Genomic DNA, 21,436 nt, shown 5'->3' on the forward strand with positions numbered 1-21,436 from the left:
TGAGAAATTTGTATCATTGATTATCACAGGTGAGGTGCTTGAAGACTGGAGGTTGGCTAACGTGGTGTCACCATTTAAGAAAGGTGGTGAGGGAAAGCTAGGGAACTACAGACCAGTGAGCCTGACATCAGTAGTGGGTAAATTGTTGAAGGGAATCCTGCGAGATAGGATTTGCATGTATTTAGAAAGGCAAGGAGTGACTAGGGATAGTCAGCATGGCTTTGTGTGTGGGAAATCATGTCTCAAAAAATTTATTGCGTTTTTTGAAGAAGTAACAAAAAGGATTGATGAGGGCCAATCATTGGATGTGATTTCTATGGACTTCAGTGAGGTGCTTGAAATAGATCCTCATGCGAGATTGTTTAGCAAGGTTAGATCTCATGGAATACAGGGAGAACTGGCTGTTTGGATACAGAACTGGCTCGAAGGTAGAATACAGAGGGTGGTGGCGGAGGGTTGCGTTTGTGGGCGGCACAGTGGCACAGTGGTTAGCACTGCTGCCTCACAGCGCTAGAGACCCGGGTTCAATTCCCGCCTCAGGTGACTGACTCTGTGGAGTTTGCACGTTCTCCTCGTGTCTGCGTGGGTTTCCCCCTGGTGCTCCGGTTTCCTCCCACAGTCCAAAGATGTGCAGGTCAGGTGAATTGACCATGCTAAGTTGCCTTAGTGTTAGGTAAGGGGTAAATGTAGGGGTATGGGTGGTTTGCGCTTCGGCGGGTCGGTGTGGACTTGTTGGGCCGAAGGGCCTGTTTCTACACTGTAATGTAATCTGTAATCTAATCACACTGGAGGACGATGGTGTCCCACAAAGATCGGTGCTGGTGTCACTATGTTTCGTCATTACAATAATGATTTTGACATGAACATAGGAGGTACAGTTAAACAAGTTTGCAGATGACGCCAAAATTTTAGATATAGTGGACAGTGAAGAAGGTTACCTCAGATTACAACGGGATCTGGATCAGATGTGCAAATGGGCTGAGGAGTAACAGATGGAGTTTAATTTCGATAAATGTGAGGTGCTGCATTTTGGGAAAGCACATCTGAGCAGGACTTGTACACTTAATGTGAAGGTCCTAGGGAATGTTGCTGAACAAAGAGACCTTGGAGTTCATAAGTCCTTGTAAGTAGAGTCGCAGGTAAGCGGATAGTGAAGACGGTGTTTGGTATGCTTTCCTCTATTGGTCATAGCATTGATTATAGGAGATTGGGGGACATATTACAGTTGTACAGCACACTGGTTAGGACACTTTTGGAATATTGCGTGCATTTCTGGTCTTTTTCCTATTGGAAGGATGTTGTGAAACTTGGAAGTGTTTAGAAAGGTTTTACTAGGATGTTGCCAGGGTTCGAGGATTTGAGCTATCGGGAGAGTCTGAAATGACTGGGACTGTTTTCCCTGGAGCGTCAGAGGCTAAGGGGTGACATTCTTGAGGATTATTAAATCATGAGGGGCATGGATAGGATAAACAGAAAAGGTCTTTTCCCTGGGGTGGTGGAGACCAGAGCTGGAGGGCATAAGTTTAGGGTGAGAGATGAAAGATTTAAAAGGGACCTAAGGGACAACATTTTCACGCAGAGTGTGGTTATGTAGGGAATGTACTGCCAGAGGAAGTGGTGGAGGCTGGTACAATTGCAGCATTCAAAAGGCATCTGGATTGGTATATGAATAAAAAGGTTTTAGTGGGATATAGGCCAAGATGGGACGAGATTACGATAGGATATCTGGGTGGCGTGGACGAATTGGACCGAAGGGTCTGTTTATGTGCTGTACGTCTCTAGGACTCTCTGGGTCTAAATGTTTTCCACTGTTCATTTACAGACTGACATTTTGTTTACCTTGGTCAGTTCTCTCTCAACATCATGTAATTGGTTTTGTTACTGATGCTCGGGTGTGCTTTATGGTCACTTTAAAGTGTCATAATCCCTTTGAATTCCGGTATAATTTCTTGGAGGATCTCAGTGTGATATTACTCATTCACTCAGCTTCATCACCCAACGGTCGATCTGAGATGGTTACATCCTTAGCCATTTGCACAATGCGTTATTTAAAGAAACACTGACAAAAACATTCAAGGAGGATCTCGGATAATATGACTCTTGCCAATATGTCTGTCCCAGATTATACAAAGATTGAAGTCTCCAAAAATTATCTCACCATCTTTGCTACAATTTCTCATTAATTCCTGTTTAATGCAGGGATGAGCAATGAAATACTGCAAGGCAGCATAAAAACTGTTCTTCCTGCTTGTGTTTTTGACACACAGCACCCAGAATTTGCATTCAGGCTGATTCAGCTGCATAATCCGAGGCCAAATGCTTTCTCTGTAATCCCTTTGTTATCCATTAGTGTCAGGGTTCCCATCTTTTCCATTCTGCCTGAGATCCTGTAAGGTTGTTTACTGTGCAATATTTATGTTCCACCTTTTGTTCAACCTGTAACCACGTCTGTCTGGTGACTAAGTCTCATTTTTCTCTGTGTCACAAGTCTATTACCTTATTGTAGATACTTTGCCCATTCCAAAAAAAATGATAATTTCCCCTTTCCCACAATGTCTGTCAGAAACTGATTCATTAATGTACAGTTTTCGTTAAACTCTGTCCCTTCCTGTTCCTTTCTGTTTGTTTTCAGCCACATTCCCATGCTGTTCCGAGGCTTCACATTTTCCCTTTGGATTTGGAAAGCTCCTTTCACCTGTTCCTTGTCCCTGCACCCTCCATGTCAGTTTAAAGCTCTGTCCATAAACCTACCGACATGACTGGCCAGGACACTGGTCCCAGCAGTGTTAGTTTTAATTCACTCGTGAGATATTGTTGTCTCTGACTGGCCAGCATCGCATGCCCACCCTGACCAGCCTGAGAGCTAAGTGGCTTGCCAGACCATTACAGAGGGCATTTGAGAGTCAATCACATTTCTCTGGGTCTGGATTCATATGTAGTCTAGACTGGCAGCCTATAGCAGATTTCCTTACTTAAAGGGTATTAAGTAGTCAGATGGGTATCCCTGCTACCGGCATTAAATTCTGGATGAACAGTCGAGTGAGAGTAACACGAGGCCATTGCCTGGCCTACTGATAGCTCCCTCATCCCTGAGTACTGATCCCAGTGTACCTTCTTCCTGACCGTGATTTAATCCTGATAACTTCCTGCACTCTGGTGCTATCACACAGTCTCTCTCCATGTGATATGTGTCACTGTGAGAGTTTAATTGCTGCCGGTGACTGCACCTTTTGCAGCTACTCCAGATCCTGACCCAACAGAATTCTCTACTCCAGGGAGACGCAGCAGCACAGACCAGGGATGGAGACTGGCATTTTCCAGGTCTCTATGGGACTCGGTGCCATTCTCCATGTTTAACCATCACTGCATCAGTCTGATTTCCAATTCTGTTCATTTCTCTGTCTTCTGTAGGTACTCAGGATGCTCCTGACTCAGCAGAATTCCCAATTCCTGTTTCATCCATCACCACATTGACGACAGTTGGTCAGCCAGAGAGATGGAGAGTGAGATCTGGAGCCTTCAGTAAATCCTGCAGTGAGGTAAGATCTCGCACAGTGAACAGAGCAGAGTGTATTTAAGGGATCGAACTTTGGTCCAGAAGACATGACATAGATACAGTGTTGAAGCACGAACACAGAGTATGATAGTTCCAGGCTCAAACCCCACCTCTTGTTCATTTTCATCTCTGCTGTACTGAGACTTCCTGTGTCAATATAGAAAGTTGACAGTTATCAATCCAGGCTTGTGCTGTCTTAGTGAGGATCAGTACAACCGAGGGGAAAGCAGGTCTCCCTCAAGGAGATGGTATTGAAACCGGGGAAATTTCTGTTCTATATTCTCACATTGTCTCTTGTCATGTGATAGAGTCATACAGCAAGGAGACATGCCTTTTTGTCCAACTCATTTGCACCAGTGTCTGGAATACTTGTAATTCCCAGAAAATTTCCTGTTTCTGTAACCTCCACCCCTCCCATATTCCCGCGGTATATTTGAAACCTACTCCAATGCTGACGACTCTCCCTGTGTGTAAATTGCTCCAGTGTCGATAACATGCCCAATCTCAATAATCTCATCCTTCACTCAGTACAATAATTCCTATTTCTGTAGTCTTGCACCGTACTTACGTGCCCCCGTTTCTGTGCACTCCTCCAGCCTGGACCAAAATACCCTCCTGTGTATCTTCCTCAAGCCCCAAGAGAACATAATATCACTGTAACCTTCTGCAGGCCCTTTCACACTCCTGCCTACTGGCCTATAGCACCACATGACCTCAGTAACCTGCTCCCAACCTTACTGAGTGCCTTATCTGCATAAACACCTCCAGACACTTTTCAAGCCACAACAACACTGCACATCTCTGTTTGCTCCTCCACTCCGTATAGTCCTCCCAGCACCTCAAACATTGTCTCTGTGTAAATCTACAATTTGGGGCAGCACGGTGGCTCAGTGGTGAGTAATGCTGCCTCACAGCGCCAGGGACCCAGGTTCGATTCCAGCGTTGAGTGACTGTCTGTGTGGAGTTTGCACATTGTCCCCGTGTCTGTGTGGCTTTTCTCTGACACTCCAAAGATGTGCAGGTCAGGTGAATTGGCCATTCTAAGTTGCCCATAGTGTTAGGTGCATTGTCAGAGAGAAGTGGGTCTGGGTGGGTTACTCTTTGGTGGGTCGGTGTGGACTTGTTGGGCCGAAGTACCTGTTCCCATGCTGTAGGGTTTCTAATCTAAACTCTCCCTCTGTGTTCCATATTATTGTCCCTAAATATATCCCTCTATCCATAAACAGCCCCAAACCCTTCAAACCTCCAAGTCTGTGTGAACTCCCACAGCTCCAACATCCCTCCTTCACTGTGTTACCCTTTTCAGTCCTGAAACACTCTGAAAATGTGGACATCCTACAATCCTCCCTATCTGCGTAATCCTCTCAGGTCCCTGTAACACCCCCGATCTGTGGAACTAACTCCAATGCTTGTGACTCTCCCGATCAGTTTCTACAAGACTGGCTATCTATGTAACATCCTCCTGTCGCTATCACCCGCCCTGTCAATGTAAGCTCCTCCAGTCTCCCCATCAATCTAATCATCTCCATAACCTTCTCCAGCTCTTACACCCCTATCTGTGTAAACGTTACATTCCCCTACAACTATCCCTAAAGCAGAAACCTCCTCCAGTGTCTGCAATACTCCTTATCTGTGTTAGTGTCTCCAAGCTCTATTGCTGTTCCTGTCTCTGTAAGCTCTGACAGATTGTCCAGCTTTCCGGTCCATATAATTTCCAGAACCTCAGCATCCGACATCAACAAATGAATTCATTAACTACAGCCTTCCATATCTCTGTTTGTCCCTCAATTCCATCAAACTTCATAGTCTCTGTAAATAGCACCTTCCATAAAATACTCCCTGTCTGCGTAAGCTACCCCAATCCTATACTGAGAAGCCTCACTGTCCTTTTGATCACCTGTGGTCCCTTCAGATCTCCCTGTATCTTCCCTGACTCCAATGAATACAGCTCATCTCATGTTATAACTCCTCTAACTCAAATGTTACTCCCCATCTCTGTGATATTCTTCAGTTACTGCAATTCTAATTCTTTATCTCCAGAGCTTCCAATCCTCCTGATCAATGTAAGGTTATTGATCTCCTACAGCATGTTTAACACCTCTAGCAGCCTCCAACTCCTCAATACATCCTGTTGCTGTAACCTTCTCAAATGCTACAGCTCACTGTCTTTGTAATATCTTCAGTATCTGCAACCCTGTTGATTTTTGTCACCTCCTCCAGAACAGCACTCCACATCTCTGTGTAACTGATGAGAATGCTGTAAACCTGCCTTCACAGTCCTCAGTATCTCTCTGAACTCCTGCAGCCCTACAACCCTCAGTATCTCTGGTTCCTCCAATCCCTATAATTCTCCCTGGCTGTGTGAACTGATCCAACCCCTTCCACCCTCCCTTTCCCACTCACTCCTGCAGCTCCAACTACTGTCCATTTCAGTGTAATTCCCGGCACCAACAATCCTCCCGGTCTCTATAAACTCCTGCAGCTCCAACTACCACCCCAATCTGTGTAATCTCTAGTCCGTCCAAACCTCCCTTTCTGTAGCTCCAAATACCACCCAATCTGTCTAATCTTCAGTGCCTCCAACCGTCCCTTTCTCTAAAATATTCTATAGTTCCAACTACCACCAATATCTGTGTAATCTTCAGTCCCGACAACCCTCCCAGTCTCTGTATCTCCTGAATCTCCAACGACCACCCCTATCTGAGTAATCTCTAGTCCCTATATTCCTCCTGATCTCTGTAACTCCTTCAGGCTCTTCTTCACCCTTCACGCTTTTAAAGGGTGAAAAAACCTACCCAGCTAAGTTTACACTAACTGCTTCCGGGTCTCAGCTGCCCCTCTGCTTGCCGTCACTTCCTCTGCTGCTCCCGCTCTTTCTGTGAAGGAGAGAGAAAACAAAACACCGCTGCCCGCTACAGGTAAGTAATTTTGAAAAAAACTCTTACCTTAGCTGTAGTCTCCCGGGTTCACCTCAACTCGGCCGCTGCTCCCACTCAAATGCTGTTGGAGTCCTGTTGGAGTTGCACTCATTCAGACAAGTGACTATTCCATCATATTCCTGACTTGAACCTTGGAGTTTAGATTAGATTCCAGACATTGTGGAAACAGTTCCAACAGCCCAACCAATCCACACCAACCAGCAGAAGACCAACCCAACCAGATCCATTCGCCTGCCCTACACTTAACCCTGACTAATTGCCCTAACACTGTGGGCAATTTAGAATGGCCAATTCGGCTGACCTGCACATCTTTAGACGGTGGGAGAAAACCGGAGCACCTGGAGCAAACGCACGCAGACGCTGGGGGAATGTGCAAACTCCACACAGACACCCAAGGCCGGAGTTGAACCTAGGACTTTGGTGCTGTGAGGCAGCAGTACTAAGCACTGAGCTCTTGATGGTTACTGAAGAGTGGGAGGTATGTTAGGCCGTGATGGTTACAATACAGTGGGAGGGATGTTGGGCCGTGATGGTTACTGTACAGTGGGAGGTATGTCGAGCCATGACAGTGACTGTACAGTGGGAGGTATGTCGAGCTGTGATGGTTACTCTACAGTTGGAGGTATGTCGGGCAGTGATGGTTAGTGTACAGTGGGAGGTATGTCAGGCCATAATTGTTACTGTACAGTGGGAGATATGTTGAGCCGTGATGGTTACTGTACAGTAGGGCGTATGTCGGGCCGTGATGGTTACTGTACAGTAGGGCGTATGTCGAGCCATGACAGTGACTGTACAGTGGGAGGTATGCTGGGCTGTGTGACAGTGACTGTACAGTGGGAGGTATGTCGAGCTGTGATGGTTACTCTACAGTTGGAGGTATGTCGGGCAGTGATGGTTAGTGTACAGTGGGAGGTATGTCAGGCCATAATTGTTACTGTACAGTGGGAGATATGTTGAGCCGTGATGGTTACTGTACAGTGGGGCGTATGTCGGGCCGTGATGGTTACTGTACAGTAGGGCGTATGTCGGGCCGGGATGGTTACTGTACAGTAGGGCGTATGTCGAGCTGTGACAGTTACTGTACAGTGGGAGGTATGCCAGGCCGTGATGGTTAGTGTACAGTGGGAGGTATGTCGAGCCATGATGGTTACTGTACAGTAGGGCGTATGTCGGGCCGGGATGGTTACTGTACAGTGGGAGATATGTCGGGCCGGGATGGTTACTGTACAGTGGGAGATATGTCGGGCCGTGATGGTTACTGTACAGTGGGAGGTATGTGGAGCCATGATGGTTACTGTACAGTAGGGCGTATGTCGGGCCGGGATGGTTACTGTACAGTGGGAGATATGTCGGGCCGGGATGGTTACTGTACAGTGGGAGGTATGTTGGGTCGTAAGGGTTACAATACAGTGGGAGGTATGTCGGGCCGGTTTGGTTACTGTACAGTGGAGGGTATGTCAGACCATAATGGTTACTGTACAGTGGGAGGTATGTCAGGCCGTGATGGTAACTGTACAGTGGGTGGTATGTCGAGCCGTGACAGTGACTGTACAGTGGGAGGTATGTTGGGCTGTGATGGTTACTGTACAGTGGGAGGTATGTCGGGCCGTGACAGTTACTGTACAGTAGGAGGTACGTCGGGCTGTGACGGTTACTGTAGAGTGGGAGGTATGTCAGACCGTGATGGTTACTGTACAGTGGGAGGTATGTCAGACCGTGACGGTTACTGTACAGTGGGAGGTATGTTGGGACGTGATGGTTACTGTACAGTAGGGGATATGTCGAGCCATGACAGTGACTGTACAGTGGGAGGTATGTCGGGCCGTGATGGTTACTGTACAGTGGGAAGTATGTCTCTCCCTGACGGTTACTGTGCAGTTTGAGGTATGTCAGGCCGTGATGGCTACTGTGCAGTGGGATGTATGTCGGGGTGTGATCGTTACTGTACAGTGGGAGGTATGTCGAGCCGTGATGGTTACTGTACAATGGGAGGTATGTCTGGCTGTGTTGGGTACTGTACAGTGGGAGGTATGTCGGGCCGGGATGGTTACTGTACAGTGGGAGATATGTCGGGCCAGGATGGTTACTGTACAGTGGGAGGTATGTCGGGCCGCGACGGTTACTGTACAGTGAGAGGTATGTCGAGCTGTGACGGTTACAGTACAGTGGGAAGTATGTCTGACCGTGATGGTTACTGTACAGTGGGATGTATGTCAGACCGTGACAGTTACTGTATAGTGGGCGGTATGTCGAGCCGTGATGGTTACTGTACAGTGAGAGGTATGTCGAGCTGTGACGGTTACAGTACAGTGGGAGATATGTCGGGCCGTGATGGTTACGGTTCAGTGGGCGGTATGTCGGGCCGTGATGGTTAATGTACAGTGGGAGAGTTGTCGGGCCGTGGTGGTTACTGTATAGTGGGATTTATGTCTGTCCAGGAAGTTGCAGACTGTATGAGTTGTACAGAATACGATTGTGCTGCTGCCGATGGGCCATTATACCTCATGGATGCATCGTCATTGGTTGCTTAATCTGTTTAAAGTCTGTACCATTCAGTCGATATCATGGTGTGGAGGGTCTGCAAAATGTGAAGTTAGCCCTTGTTCCCCATTAAGACTGTGCAGTGACCATTCTTACCGATATATGAAATGGAGGGGTGTATCTGCAGCAGGCAGATCGGTGATGATGTCGTCAATTTTTGTTTTCCCTTTTATTGGTTCCCCATAACCTGCCGCAGAGCAGTCTAGCCGCCACAGGATCCAACATCAATGCTGAGCACTATGATTATTTTAGATTTCCAACACTGTGGAAACAGACCCTTTGGCCCAACCATTCCACGCCAACCCCCTCCAAAGAGCAACCCACTACCATGGCCAATTCACCTGATCTGCATTTCTTTGGACTGTGGGAGGAAAGCCATGCAGACACGGGGAGAATGTCCAAACTCCACACAGGCAGTGGCCCAAGGTTGGAATCAAACCTGGGTCTCTGGTGCTATGAGGCAGTAATGCTAACCATTGAGCCACCATGCCTCCCCATATTGACTATATGTCAAGGAGCTGTCCGCCTCTGCCTGGCTGTCTCCTGTCAGTGGGACAGAACCTACCACAGAGGATGGTGATGTTGCCTGGGACATAGTCCTCTTCACATAATCTTGCTTTCCAGACAATATCTGATTGTTGCTTGATTAGTCTGTGGGAAATATACAGCAGGTCACTTTTACATTCTGTATAATGATGAATTAATATCACTTTATTTCTTACATATTTTAAAATAAACCAAACATCATTGTTTTTCAGTTGAAAGCAATTGAAGTGAACAATAATTGACTTACCAGAGCGCACACCTAAGTATTACAGTTCAGTGACTATAGTAAACAGCCAATTCATGTCCAGTTCAGTGAACACACCATCTTGCAGGCAGAAAAGCTGTTGGAAATGACATTTAAAAAAAACCGACATTCAGGCACAGTTTTACTGGCCCTCACCACGACCTCCAAAAACACTGGCCATCTCCAAAATCTGTTCAGTGAGCTTCCTAACTTGAGCTGGACAGTTCGTCACATAATCCCTCACAATAGACTGGTTAGAGACATACCTGAACAACAGGGAGATGTGTGTGGGGCAGACTGGTCAATGGACTAGCATATGGCGCTGGTCCAGATGCAGTTCAACATTTGTAACAATTACCAGTAAACAACCATGTCTTGCAAGTATATCCCTTCTGTAATTTTGTACCTTGGACCCAAACCTGAATGAATGTGTTATAAAGATGAAGGGTTCCTGCAGCAGATGGCATCTTACATTGAATCCCTCATAAACCATATCCTTGGATGTTGGGCTGGAAATCTCTGTGTAAATGTTTGCACCATTGTTCTAACCATTAACAGCAAAGTCTTTTTACTGAAGGTCCGACATCCTTTCGTAATACCAACTTTTAGATTGTCCAATAAACACAAAATCCCTCCTTTATTCAGTTCATCTTTATAACAATATGGTGAAAACAGTACACAACTCACAGTATGGAGCATTGAAATGATGGGCCTCAGTTCCACACCCAAGACCAAGTTATTATTAAGTGCAAGGACTTTGAAAATAGAATATAGAACAGTACAGCACAGAACAGGCCCTTCAGCCCACGATGTTGTGCCGACCATTGATCCTCATGTATGCACCATCAAATTTCTGAGACCATATGCATGTCCAGTAGTCTCTTAAATGTCCCCAAGGACCTTGCTTCCACAACTCCTGCTGGCAACGCATTCCATGCTCTCGCAACTCTCTGTGTAAAGAACCCGCCTCTGACATCCCCTCTATACTTTCCTCCAACCAGCTTAAAACTATGACACCTCGTTTTAGCCATTTCTGGCCTGGGAAATAGTCTCTGGGTTTTGACTCTATCTATGCTTGTCATTATCTTGTATACCTCAATTAGGTCCCCTCTTCTCCTCCCTTTCTCCAATGAAAAAAGTCCGTGCTCAGTCAACCTCTCTTCATAAGATAAGCTCTCCATTCCAGGCAGCATGCTGGTAAACCTCCTCTGAATCCTCTCGAAAGCATCCACATCATTCCTATAATAGGGCGACCAGAACTGGACACAGTATTCCAAGTGCGTTCTAACCAAAGTTTTATAGAGCTGCAACAAGATCTCACAACTCTTAAACACAATCCCCCTGTTAATGAAAGCCAAAACACCATATGCTTTCTTAACAATCCTGTTCACTTGGCTGGCCATTTTAAGGGATCCATGTATCTGCCTACCAAGATCTCTCCATTCCTCCACATTGCCAAGAATCCTATCCTTAATCCAGTACTCAGCTTTCAAATTCGACCTTCCAAAATGAATCACCTCGCATTTATCCAGGCTGAACTCCATCTGCCACCTCTCAGCCGATCTCTGCATCCTGTCAATGTCCCCCTGAAGCCTACATCAGCCCTCTTTACTGTCAACGACACATCCAACCTTTGTGTCATCTGCAAACTTGCTGAACCATCCTTCAATCCCCTCATCCAAGTCATTAATTAAAATGACAAACAATGGAGACCCAAGGACGGAGCCCTGTGGAACACCACTCACCACTGACGTCCAGGCAGAATATTTTCCTTCTACTACCACTCGCTGTCTTCTGTAGGCCAGCCAATTCTGTATCCAGACAGCTAAGTTCCCCTGTATCCCATTCCTCCTGACCTTCTGAATGAGCCTACCATGGGGAACCTTATCAAATGCCTTGCTGAAGTCCGTATACACCACATCCACAGCTCGACCCTCATCATGACCTGCTCCTCACTAAGCCATGTTGACTGCATTTAATCAAGCCATGCATTTCCAGATGGTCATAAATTCTATCCCTCAGAATCCTTTCTCACACCTTGCAGACAACAGACGTGAGACTTACTGGACTGTCATTGTTCGGGAATTCCCTATTTCCTTTTCTGAAGAGAGGAATTACATTTGCCTCTCTCCAGTCCTCAGGAACGACTCCAGTGGAGACCTAGGATGCAAATATCTTCGCAAGTGACGAAGCAATCACGTTTCTCATTTTACAAAGCAGCCGAGGACAAATCTGATCCGGGCCTGGCGACTTGTCAATCTTAATGTTGCTCTTCGGAGGGTCTGTGTGGACTTGTTGGTCAGAAGGGCCTGTTTACACACTGTAAGCTAAAGTGTGCTTAAAAGAGCAGTGTGTGTGTCATCATTTTGATTCAAATCTCGACCCTCAAAGCCTCATTTGAAGACCCTTCCAAGATATTGTCCATCCTTTCACCAGTAACTGACTTGTTAATTAATAGAGCAACACCACTTCATCTTTAACACCCTGCCCTGTCCTGTCTATAGTTCCAGTACAATAGAGTTTTGAATTGTTAGCCCTGACCTCCCTCAAATGCGCCTCTGTGATGATAAAAATGTCACACCTCCACATGTCAACTCATTCCCTTATCACATCTGTCAGGCTGTCTGAAAATACTCTCAGCATTAATGTAAGTTGCAATATAATACCTGGAATACCCTGTACCTCAGAGTTCTTCAGTAATTTCCTGTTTGATATCAAGCTGCTGAAACCATGAACCACATTTCTAACTCTGGCACTGAATGAATATCTGCAGAATTGTAATTTATTTTTAAAAAAAATGTATTCATCAAGTGCAACTTTCGAGAACTGAGCAGTCAGCTCCACATACAATGAGTTTCTGATGGTTAATTGCCCACTCAGTATGCAGAGGGGACAGCCCTCAGTAATGGAGAAAGTGAGGACTGCAGATGATGGAGATCAGAATCAAAAAGTGTGGTGCTAGAAAAGTACAGCAGGTCATGCAGCATCCGAGGGGTAGGAGAGTCGATGTTTCGGTCGTAAACACTTCATCAGGAAAGCATTGATGCATTCCTTTATTTTTTCATTCCATGATTCCCAGAATGTTGTGAACTGTACTTACTCAGGAAGGCAGCACTGTATATTGCACTGAAATGGAAAGCAGTCAATCAGTTGGTTGGTCAGGGTGTAGAAAAGTTGAAGGGAAGTATACACTGATTGAATGAATTACAAACATAAGAATAGATAAATCCCCTAGGCCAGATGGGGTTACCCCCGGTTACTCCAGGAAGTGACGGGAGAGATTGGCGTGCCTTTGGCGATGATTTTTGCGTCCTCGCTGTCCACTGGAGCAGTGCCAGCCAGATGTTTGGAGGGTGACAAATGTTATTCCCTTGTTCGGGAAAGGCAATAGGGATAACTCTGGGAATGACCGAACAGTCAGTCTTGCATCAGTGGTGGGCAAAGTATTGCAGACGTTTCTGAGAGACAGTATTTACAATTACTTACTAAACAATAGTTTGATTACAGATAGTCAGCATGGCTTTGTGAGGAGCAGGTCATCCGTCAGAAAGCTTATTGAATTCTTTGAAGATGTAAAAAACACATCGATGAAGGTAGACCAGTAGATGTGGTCAACAAGAATTTTAGCAAGACATTCCCCATTGTAGGCTCATTCAGAAGGTAAAGAAGCATGGGGCGCAGAGAAATTTGGCTCTGTGGATACGGGTGTGGCTGGCCCACAGAAGTCAGAAGATGGTAGCAGATGGAAAGTATTTAGCCTGGAGCTCAGTGACCAGTCGTGTTCCACAGGGATCGGCTCTGGGACTTGTGCTCTTCTTGATTTTTATAAATTACTTTGATGAGGAAGTGGACAAGTAGGTTAGTACGTTTGCTGATGACACGAAGGTTGGTCGGGTTGTGGATAGTGTGGAGGGCTATTGTAGGTTGCAACAGGATATTGACAGGACGCAGAGCTGGGCTGATAAGTGGCACCTAGAGTTCAACCTTAAAAAATGTGAAGCAATTTATTTTGGGAGGTTGCATTTGCATAAAGAATACAGGGTTAAAGGCAGAACTCTTGGCAGTGTGGAGTGACAGAGGGAACTTGGGGTCATTGTCCATAGATCTCTCAAAGTTGCCACCCAAATTGATTTGGTTGTTCAGAAGGAATACGGTGTGTTGTCTTTCATTATGAGGGGGATTGAGTTTAAGAGCAGCGACGTTATTTCTTCGCTCTATAAAGCTGTGGTTCAACCAGACTTGGAATATTATGTTCAGTTTTGGATGCCTCATTATAGGAAACACGTGGAAACCTCAGAAAGTGCGCAGAGGAGACTTAACAGGGTGCTGCCTGAACTGGAGGGCATGTCTTACAATGAAAGTTTGAGCAGCTCGGGCTTTCCTCCAGCGGTGGTAGTAGAGTCAGATACAATACAGATATTTAAGAAGATTCCTGGATCGGCACACGTAAGTTAGTGCATTGAAGGTTGTGGAGGTTAGTCTGATCTTAGAGTAGGATAAAAGGCTGCCAAAACATTGAGAGCTGAAGTGCCTGCACTGTGCTGTACTGTTCTATGTTCCAAGTTTCACTCAGCTTGTGGATTCTCATCAGTTGTTGAATGTGTGAGGGAGTGAGGTGTGTGACGTCAGGAAGGTGGGGAGGGGCGTTAGACCAAGAGGTTCACCTGAGTGTCAGCACAATATGTGTGGTTACCACGATCAATCCACCAAGTTGAGTTATTAAAACGATTTTTGGCTTCCTGTTTGTTCCTGCCTTCTTCAGATGCATTCTGCTGGGTGACCTATGATTTAGTATCTGAGTATCCACAGGCATGTATAATTTTATTTTGATACTGTTGAATGTGAAGGTACATTTATTGGATATAGTTTCAGAGGGATCACTGTGAGACACAAGATGCTGCAATAGACTGTCAATTGTGAAGGTTTTCACCCAGTGTCTGGTCCAGGGTGCAGATGTATGGAGTCCGGGGGACATACCAGATGTCATCACCATAAGTAACTTGTGCGATGTGATTCTGACACTCCATGTCCATACATCTGCTCCCTGGGCCAGGCTCTGACTGAGGTTGACTTTAAGAGGCATGGTTCCTGGTCAGTCATTGGTATCTAATTTAGACAGCATTTATACCTACACTGAGAGCAGTGATAGCCTCTTGGCTAGTTTCCTCCTGCTCCAGGTGGATTCCAAATGATTCTCTGTGAGGGAATGTTTGAACGACTGCCCTGACCCAAGTTGGAAACTCTCTTCACAGATTCAGGGCTAGGCCAGTGTCTCTCTGAGTGCTACATGCAGCTGTGAGGTCCAGTAACACTGTACAGGAATTCACCCTTTTGGAATCCACATTTAATGTCGGTCATGATGCAAAGTGATGGGTTTACTGACCTGCACAATAATCAGGAGTTTGCCATGTTTGTGAATTGTGCAATAATAAGGTATGAAATACAATTATTCAACTGAACAATATCTGCATCATCTCTGAAAACAATAAAACTGATTCTATGTTGATGGAATTAAAATATAAACACCGAATGACCTTTTATTATCCAAAAGTAAAGAATGCACATTTTGTTTTGTATCAAAAAAGAACATGTTGTCTGACTATGCTGGTGATCACAATTACACATTGAATCTCAGTATTCAAATGCCTATATTGTCGCGCTTTCATTTGCAAAATAGTTGACATCTGACAGATTGAATATTCAGAGTGAGCATTTGATTGAACAATCAAATAGAATTATAACATTTAAATATAATCAATCGATTTAATTTCTCACCTGAAATGTGTCAGCTTCAGTTATTTGCCAACAATTCTATTAGTTTTAAAACAATGATGGAAAAGGATAGACTAGATCTAAACGTTGAAGTTCTAAATTGGAGGAAGGTCAATTTTGACGGTATTAGGCAAAATCTTTCAAAAGCTGTTGGCGGCAAATGATCACAGGTAAGCAGACGGCTAGAAAATGGGAAGCCTTCAGAAATTAGATAGCCGGAGTCCAGAGACAGTATATTCTTGTTATGGTAAAAGGAAAGGCTGGTAGGTATAGAGAGTGCTGAATGACTAAAGACATTGAGGGGCTGGTTAAGAATAAGAAGGATATGACAGGTACAAACAGGATAGATCGAGTGAATCCTTAGAAGAGTATAAAGGCAGGAGGAGTATTCTAAAGAGGGAAATCAGAAAGGCAAAAAAGGGACATGAGATAGCTTTGGCAAATAGAGTTAAGAAGAATCCAAAGGATTTTACAAATACATTGAGAACACAAGGGTAAACAGGGAGAGAAAAGAGCCATCAAAGATCAGCAAGGTGGCCTTTGTGTGGAGCCGCAGGAGATGGGAGAGATACGAAACGAGCATTTTGTATCAGTGTATACTCAGGAAAAGGAGATGGGAGATGTAGATATACGGATAAATAGATGGTGATATCATGAAAAATGCCCATATTACAGAGGAAGAAGTGCTGGATGTCTTGAAAAACATGAAGATGCAAAAATCCCCAGGACCTGATCGATCAGTTGAAACTTGAAAGGGTTCAGAAAAGATTTACGTGCACGTTGCCAAGGTTGGAGGGTTTGAGCTATAGCTGGAGGTTGAACAGGCTGGGGCTGTTTTCCCTGGAACGCTGGAGATTGAGGGATGACCTTATAGAGGTTTAAATAATCATGAGAGACATGGATAGGGTAAATAGACAAGGTCTTTTCCCTGGGGTGGGGAGTCCAGAACTAGCGGGCATAGGTTTCGGTTAGGAAGGGAAAAGTGTAAAAGAGATGTAAGGGGCATTTTTTTCACTCAGAGGGTTGTCCGTGCGTGGAGTGAACTGCCAGAGGAAGTGGTGGTGGTTAGTCCAATTGCAACATTCAGATGGCGTCTGGATGGGTATATGAATAGAAAGTGTTGAGAGGGATATGGGCTGAGTGCTGGCAGGTGCGACTAGATTGGGTTGGGATATCTGATCGGCATGCACAAGTTGGACCGAAGGGTCTGTTTCCATGCTGTACATCACTTTGACCCTGTGACTGTAATTTAGAAATGACAATAATTTGACATGCACTATCAAATAAATAAATCATTTACATTATTAAATTGTAGCATACAATAAGTTGAAAACTTGCTATTTTTAGAATGACTGATAAAGAACAAAGAACATTTCAACACAGGAACAGATCCTTCGGCCCTCCTAACCTGTGCTGATCCAGATCCTCCTATTTTCTAAACCTGCCACCTATTTTCTAAGGGTCTGTATCCCTCTGCTCCCTGCTCATTCATGTTTCTGTCTAAGTACATCTTAGATAACGCTATCGTTCCTGCCCCTACCACCTCCGCTGGCCACAAGTTCCAGGCTGCATCTGCCCTATGTGTAAAAAACATCCCACATATATCTGCCCTAAACCTTTTCCCTCTTACTTTGAACTCATGACCCCGAGTAATTGAGTTCCACAATCTGGGGAAAAAGCTTCTTGCTATTCACCTTGTGTATATCTGTCTTGATTTTGTAGACCTCAACCTTCGACTTTGTAATGAAAATAGTCCTAATCTACTCAATCTTTCTTCATAACCAGCACCGTCCAACCCAGGCAGCATCCTGGTGAACCTACTCTGTACCCTATTCAAAGCATCCACATCCTTTTGTTAATGTGTTGAACCGAACTATATGCAGTATTCCAAATGTGGCCAAACCAAAGTCCTATGCAACTGTAACATGACCTGCCAGCGCTTGTATTCAACACCTGATCCAATGAAGGAAAGCATGGCATATGCTGCTTTGACCCTTTACTGACCTGTGTTGACACCTTCAGGAAACAATGGACCCAAACACTCAGATCTCGCTGTAAGTCAATTTTCCCCAGGACTTTTCTGTTTACTATGCTGTTAACTCTTGAACTGGTTCTTTCAAAATGCATCACCTCGCATTTTCACAGATTGAACTCCATCTGCCACTTCTGTGCCTATCTCACCAATCTATCCATGTTCTGCTGTATTAGCTGACAGTCCCCTTCACTATCTGCTACTCCAAAAATCTTAGTGTCATCTGCAAACTTGCTCATCAGGAAACTGATACCTTCTTCCAAATCATTGATATATATATCATAAACAACAGTGGTCCCAGCACAGATTGCTGTTGCTGGCATAGGTCTCCATTTTGAGAAATCCCCTTCCACTATTACTCTCTGTCTCCTGTTGCCCAGCCAGTTCGCTATCCATCTAGATAGATCACCCTGGACCCCATGTGACTTCACCTTCTCCATCAGCCGACCATGGGGAACCTAATAAAACGCCTTCCTCAAGTTCCTCAGTATCTTCTCCAGCAGCTTCCCTATCACTGATGTCAGGTTCGCCGGTCTACAATTACCTGGATTATCCCCGCTATCCTTCTTAAACTAGGGGACAATATTAGCAATTCTTCAGTCCTCCGGGACCTCACCCATGTTCAATCATCTTGCAAAGATATATGTTAAAGCCCCAGTTATTTCCACACTCACATCCCTCAGTAACCTGTGGTTGATCCCATCCGGACTTGGGGTTTGACTACCTTAATACCTTTTAGAGTATTCAAAACTTCCTCCCTCTTTATGTCGACTTGAACCAGAGTACTCAGAGATCTATCCCTAACCTCAACATCTGTCAAGTCCCTTTCCTTGGTGAATACAGATGCAAAGTATTCGCTAAGAATCTCACCCATTTTCTCTGACTCCATGCATAACTTTCTTCCTTTGTCCTTGTGTGGGCCAAACATTTCTCTAGTTACCCTCGCTCCTTATATATGAAAATAATTCTTTCGGATTTTTCTCAACCCTGTTTGCTATCAATATCTCATGACTACTTTTAGTCCTCTTAAATCATCGATATTTACTGTGAAATGTAACTCGTGAAAAGAAAATAAACATTTGTTCGTGCGAATGGGAACTCAGACCTTTGCAAAGTGTTTTGTGCCAAAAAAAATTTGAAATCCGTCTCAGTTCAAATAAAAAGCAAGAGAAGAAACCGCTTGAAAAGAGTAATTTTCAGCCACTGTCCCCCCAAAGTACTTCTGAGGTCGAAAAGAGTGAGGGTTTGTAACCAGGGCACAACAGTAACTATGGGTGGTTTGAACATGCAAATTGGCTCAATTAATCAACTTGACAGTGATATCCTTGAATAAACATCCATAGAGTGTATGAGAGATTATTTCTGAGAGCAGAATGTCATGGAAACAACCAGAGAATGGGGCGGCACGGTAGTTCGGTGGTTAGCACAACACCAGGCCTCCAGGTTCGATTCCAGCCTCGGGGGACTGTCTGCGTGGGTTTCTTCCCACAGTCCAAAGATGTGCAGGTCAGGTGAATTGGCTATGCTAAATTGCTCATAGAGTTAGGTACATTACTCAGAGGGAAATGGGAATGGGTGGGTTACTCTTCGGAGGGTCGGTGTGGACCTGTTGGGCCAAAGGGCCTGTTTCCATACTGTAGGGCATCTCATCAAATTTAGATTTGATATTATGTAAAAAGGAAGGATTGGTGGATGAGATTTGCCTTGGAATAACCACAACATGCTGGAGTTTCACATTCAGATTGAAAGAGTGAAGACTGAGTCATACATGAGAGTTTTAGTGTTAGGTAATGATAATTATACTGGCCTAAGGAAGCATTTGGCTGTGGTGGTCTGGGGGGGAGAAAAGAACAGTCAAAGGCAGGACAGCTGAAGAAATTTGGCCAACAATTAGGGAGATACTAAAGACCGAAGAGGAATTTCATTTCGGAGAAAAATCATCCATATCTTGATAAGGAAGTCAAGGATAACATGAAGGCAAATCCCAGTACATATCGTACTGCACATGTTAGTCACACTGTGGAGGATTGGGCAAGTCAGTGGCCTCGTGGTGTTATCACTGAATTCTGATGCGATAAACCCAGATAATGTTCGAGTGACCTGGGTTCAAGTTCTAAAGATTTTCTCTTGACTCTCAGGCTATGTCCTTGAGTCCTTTCTCTCCTAGCCGTGGAAGCATCTTCCCAACATCTACTCTGACAAGTCAACCAGTATTCTGTATGCTTCAATCAGATCCACCTTCATCCTTATAAACTCCAGTGAGTATAGACCCAGAGATCTCATATGTTAAGCTTTTCATTCCATTCTTATGAAGCCCCTCTGAACATGCTCTGGGCAGTATGTCCTTACTGAGCTATGAGGCCGAAAATGGTACACAATACATCAAATGTGTTCTGACCAGAGTCTTATAGAGCCTCAGAAATCCATCGCTGCTGTAATATTCAAGTCTCCTCAAAATAAATGCCATCACTGTATTTGCCTTTCTGACCAGATTGACCACCTGAAATAATAATCTTACAATGGACAATAATAAATTTACCATGGAGTTACAAAAATGAACAATGATTAAAGCATGCTGCGAAGTAGAACCCAGCCTTGACCAAAGTCTATTGTGCTCATCCACATTCTGCAGAATCCAGACAGGCTGCAGCTACTCACAGATGGTTGCAAAGAAACCTGAAGCAACAGACCATGTAATACACACCTGAAGTTGGACCTGAACGGGATAATGGAATGTCGCCCCAGGGCCATCAATGTGACAACACCTGGTTGAGTCTGATTGATCAATTTAATGTACCTGTTCATTTCATTGGCAGATCCTCCACACCCTCCCAAAAGGAGTGAAAACTTGGAAGGTTAAGAATCACTGTAAAACCCCTCAGAGAGTGGTAACTCGAGAATAACCACTGAAAGAGAAGACACCTCCAAGACTATCAGAAGAACAAGAAGCCTTCACCACATGGAATCCGGTCAACTTCTAGTGGGGTGGTATGTGATCGTGCAAAGTTAAGTTAAACCATAGGATAATTTGTAGTGTTTTACATTACATTATAATACGTTTTATTGTTCTAATATTAATTGTGTTCAACAAACGAATATTATTGTTTGTAAGAGTTGACTCAGTTCTTTTGATGAATATAAGAATTCAAGCACATTGTGGGGCAGATACACCACCTTCCTAACTACTGACTCAACTTGCTCGATTACCTTGAGACAATCCTGGACGGGAACTCGCAACACTCTTTGTACTTCAGACTTCTGAATTTTCTCCCCAGGTATAAAATAGTCCATGCCTCTCTTCTTCCTACTAAAGTGCATCACCACGCACCTTCTCAGGTTGTACTCCATCTGCCACTTCTTTGCCCACTCTCCTCCCCTGTTTAAACCTTTCTGCAGCCTCCCTGCCTCCTCAATGACACCTGTCCCACTACTTACCTTTGCATCATCTAAATGTCTCGCTGAGGTGCCCTCAGTTCCGTCATCTAGATTGTTAATGTACAAAGTAAAAAGTTTTGGTTCCCTTGCTGAACACTAGTTGACATCGGCTGCTATCCAGAGAAGAATCCTTTTATTCCCACTCTCTACTTTCTGCCAGATAGTCAAGTTTCTGTACACATTAGTACCTTGTATCTCACACCATGGGCTCTTATCTTACTCAGCACCCTCCTGTGAGGTACTTTGTCAACGTCCTTCTTGAAGTGCAGATAGGTAGCATCCATTAGCTCTCCTTGTCTAACTTGCTTGTTACATCCTCAAACAAGGAGGAGAAAGTGAGGTCTGCAGATGCTGGAGATCAGAGATGGAAA

At 44.7% G+C, this 21,436-nt stretch overlaps 1 protein-coding gene and 1 long non-coding RNA gene across 2 annotated transcripts in view; one reads left to right on the forward strand and one right to left on the reverse strand.

The window, feature by feature from the left end:
• Nucleotides 1–3,436, forward strand: part of LOC148135906 (uncharacterized) — a 42,439-nt gene extending 39,003 nt beyond the window's left edge. The window contains exon 3 of the long non-coding RNA XR_015754850.1: nt 3,412–3,436. This is a non-coding gene — a long non-coding RNA (uncharacterized LOC148135906). The remainder of the gene's footprint in view (nt 1–3,411) is intronic.
• LOC148135905 (uncharacterized) overlaps nt 1–21,436 on the reverse strand; it is a 523,182-nt gene that overhangs the window by 107,635 nt on the left and 394,111 nt on the right. The window lies entirely within an intron of this gene.

This window comes from Chiloscyllium plagiosum, unplaced genomic scaffold, assembly GCF_037043375.1.
Source record: "Chiloscyllium plagiosum isolate Xiang-an unplaced genomic scaffold, Cpla_swu_hap1 HiC_scaffold_48, whole genome shotgun sequence".
NCBI lineage: Eukaryota > Metazoa > Chordata > Chondrichthyes > Orectolobiformes > Hemiscylliidae > Chiloscyllium > Chiloscyllium plagiosum.